The sequence below is a fragment of the Gopherus evgoodei genome, chromosome 11 (genome assembly GCF_007399415.2).
Source record: "Gopherus evgoodei ecotype Sinaloan lineage chromosome 11, rGopEvg1_v1.p, whole genome shotgun sequence".
Classification (NCBI taxonomy): domain Eukaryota; kingdom Metazoa; phylum Chordata; order Testudines; family Testudinidae; genus Gopherus; species Gopherus evgoodei.
In genome coordinates, this window is record NC_044332.1 from 859,989 (window position 1) to 864,020 (window position 4,032).

At 44.8% G+C, this 4,032-nt stretch overlaps 1 non-coding gene across 1 annotated transcript; it reads right to left on the reverse strand.

Annotated features, from left to right (window-relative positions):
• Positions 1-885: 885 nt before the first annotated feature.
• Positions 886-996, reverse strand: LOC115660102. Its single transcript, XR_004002745.1, has one exon. It is a non-coding gene; the product is annotated as a U6 spliceosomal RNA (small nuclear RNA).
• Between the last annotated feature and the right edge of the window lie 3,036 nt (positions 997-4,032).

Genomic DNA, 4,032 nt, shown 5'->3' on the forward strand with positions numbered 1-4,032 from the left:
AGTTGTGTGACCATGTAGTACTTATAAGCATTCACTTCCTGAGGCTATGGACAGTAATTGCCATTAAGTGCCAGCAGGGCTGTTCAATTGCCATTAAACAGGAAAACTTTCAATGCCAATTTGTATCCAAGAGACACAACTTTACTGAATTCCATTTATCTGCCTTTCCAAGCATCTACTATTATAAAATCTAAGCACCGGTAATATTAGATGGGCATGAATTGGTGCACGGAAAAAGACTCCACTCTGTAGGCTTTTGAGATGGGGGGCAAAGGATCGAAACACAGAACTGGGATTCAGCAATTCTTGAATTCTAATCTCAGTGCTGATGTTAACTCCCTTAGTGGCCTTGGCTTTGTTTGACTTTACCTTGCTGTCTTGTTTCCCCCAGGCACGGGGCCACCCAGGGTGGGGGGGGCAAGTGGGGCAATTTGCCCCAGGCCCCGCAGGGGCCCCTCGAGCCCTGGCCCTGGCAGTCCGGGTCTTCAGCGGCGGGGGACCCTTCAGTGCTGCCAAAGACATGGAGCGACTGAAGGGCCTCCCACCGCTGAAATGCCGCCGAAGACCCAGACCGCCACCGGGTGAGTATAAGCGCCACAGCTCCCCTGCTTTGCCCCAGGCCCCTTGAATCCTCTGGGCGGCCCTGCCCAGATATAGAATGGAAATAATTCCACTCCTTCTATCTCGTAAGGGTGTTATGAGGATTAACTAAATGATTCATAGATTATAAAGCCAGAAGGCACCACTGGGATCATCTAGTCTGACCTCCTGAATAACATAGACTGTGGGGCTTCCCTGAAATAATTCCTGGTTGAGCTACTTTATATCTCTTAGAAAAACAGCCAGTCTTGATTTTCAAATGACCACTGGTGGAAAATCCACACAAAAAGTAGGGAACGCTTCACAAATTTGCATGTCATCTTCGCATAGGGGCCACATTAATCATTTCTGTGTCTTTCCAGATTTAGTACATTATGTTGGCCTAAGATTTACACAACATTTATGTCCAACCTAAGCCCTTGAAATAGTGCATCAGTAGAGCACAAGTCTTGTGCTGGCCAGGGGTACATTTTATCTGCTCTTTCTATGAGACTGCCAGTTGTGCTACATGGTGTGGTGCTTTCACTCTTCATTATAGACTCACAGACTCATAGGTCAGAAGGGACCAATCTGATCATCTAGTCTGACCTCCTGCACAAGGGCGGCCACAGAACCCCACCCATCCAATTTTATAACAACCCCTATCCCAGGACCGAGTTATTGAAATCCTCAAAATTGGTTTGAAGACCTCAAGCTGCAGAGAAACCACCAGCAAGCGACCCATGCCCCACGCTGCAAGGGAAGGCGAAAAACCTCCAGGGCCCCTGTCAATCCGCCCTGGAGGAAAATTCCTTCCCGACCCCAAATATGGCGATCAGCTAAACCCTGAGCATGTGGGCAAGAGTCACCAGCCAGCACCCAAGAAGGAATTCTCTGCAGTAACTCAGTTCCCATCCCATCCAACATCTCCCCGCAGACCATTGAGCAGACCTATCTGGTGGTAATCCAAGATCAATTGCCCAAATTAACAATCTTATCATAACATCCCCTCCATATACTTATCAAGCTTTGTCTTAAAGCCAGGAAAGTCTTTTGCCCCCACTACTTCCCTCGGAAGGCTGTTCCAGAACTTCACTCCCCTAATGGTTAGAAACCTTCGTCTAATTTCAAGTCTAAACTTCCTAATATCCAGTTTATACCCATTCGTCCTCGTGCCTACATTAGTACTAAACTTAAATAATTCCTCTCCCTCCCTAACGTTAACCCCCCTGATATATTTATATAGAGCAAGCATATCCCCCCGCAGCCTTCTTTTGGCCAGGCTAAACAAGCCAAGCTCTTTGAGTCTCCTTTCATAAGGCAGTTTTTCCATTCTATCAAATTTATTTGCATTATGACAGGATTTGAACCTGCTGCAGATTCCCTTTCTAGGAGTGAAAACTAATGAAGTAACCTACTGCATCACTACACCTCTTGCAATTAATATTTTTATTCTCAAGCTTGTTTTCTTTTTATGAGTCCTCCTAATTACAGCAAATTAAAAGAAAAAACAGCAAGCAGCAATTAGTAGGAACGTAAGTTAGTAATATTCATTACAAAAGCTTTAGTGACAGCATGTGAGGAGCTGTTCCAAAAATTGAGACTAAATTTTTAATAGAGATAAACGTACAGCGAGGCAACGGAAGATCATTCCGTTTCACAGATTATTTAGATATTTTGAAATTTGGTTCCATTCTGATTAAGAATGAAACCCAACTATTTCAAAATTCTCCACAGAAAGTTATGGCGTGCCAGCTCCCGGACGGTCCACCTGGCAGGCTGTCCCAGAGCCATGGATACTGGAAGATTCGGGGTCCCTGGCCCTAGAGCAGTCCACATGGCCGTCTGATCCAGAGCTGCAAACCCTGGAACCTGGGCTCTCCAGCAGCTCTCTAGGCAGGCTGCCAAGGAGCCAGGCAGGTGAACTGGCAGGAAACCAAGCAGGTTTCAGATGGAGACCTGCCTGGATCCTGTTAGAACACCAGCAAAATCAAGCCCTCTCCGCGATGTTGCAATTTTGCCAGATCAGCAAATTCCAACAAAATGTTTCATCAGAAGTTTCCCAACTCTAAATAGACTCATATGAGGACCGAAAAACCATGTGTTGGCTTAATATTCAGGGTGCATATTCTGAAAATGTCAGTGCACAGCTTTCCTCTGTATATGTTTAAAGCCCTGCTCTGGTATAAACTGACCGTGTGCAACCACATAGCTGGGATTTTGCATCTGATAAACCGGAAGCAGTTTACCCATAACATATTTGGTTCTCACAGTTCTTCACTTTGCACTGAAGGTAAACTTGTATGCTACAAAACCGAGGCTAAATTGTGCCTTTTGGACACAGCTCAAAGGCGAGGCAGGTGTGGAGGCACGCCACCCCAAGTAGGAAGCATTCATCTGCAGACAGTCCCAGCTCCCTCTGGAGAGCAACAGGAGCATAGTTATTGCACCTCCCTTTGGCAAAGGTCAGGATGCCCTTTCCAGTCTCACCTGGGGTCAGCCCAGCTATCAAGTGCAAAGGAAGGACTAGGACATGGCACTTCCCCTCTCGACCTCTTTCCATGTGGTGGCAGTAGACTCAGAGTCCTAGCATTCATGACCGTGCTTGACCCTCTCTCCGTCTCTCACATTTGCAAAGGTACCCTGCCTCTTCACTCCCACTCATCAGTAAAGATGTCCTGTATCATTTTTTTCCAGAGAGAGTAGATGGCATTTTCTAGACTGACAGTATCTAATGGTGACAAGAGTCATTCTCACCACGTTTCGTCAGTAAGAGCAGAAATGTTGCTGTGGAGCTGCCACATACCTGGTTGGAAATACCGTGTACTGTAACTCAGTAAATCACCTACATCACACGATCTTTGTCAGTTGGGGAAGGTCTCTACAGCATCCACCCGCCAGAACAACTAGGCTATTTCTCTCTGAAGGCTTGGAAGGTTTAGATTTTTATCAGTAAATATCGGTAAACATTGATTTCACCGAGCACACACAAACCAATGAAAAAATAGTCCCATGATAATTAATGATATTTACAGCCTGGCAATGTAAGAAAACTGCTGCTTGAGAACTTACTCAAGTTTGATTTAAGGCTAAAATTTTAACATATGATGTTAATAGTTTGTGTTTCAATGGTTATAAAGCTTTAACTTCTTTAATCTCAACATCTACTGTAATTAAATAATTGTTGCCTGCCCCCCGCCCACACATATGCATATTGTCTGTCTCTCCTGCAGCTGTGAACATTTCAATCAGTAAAAGTCCACACACAAAAAAGTATAAACCCCCTAATTTTGCACAGCTGTGAAAATTTAAATTGATGAAAATTGAAAAACAGACAAACCTAAAAATCAATATTATCCATCAAAATGATATAAAAAAATCGAGTTCTGCCCAGTCTAGCTGTATGCAATTCTGCCCAAGTGGCTGGCGTAAGCAATTGAACCTGGTGCAGTG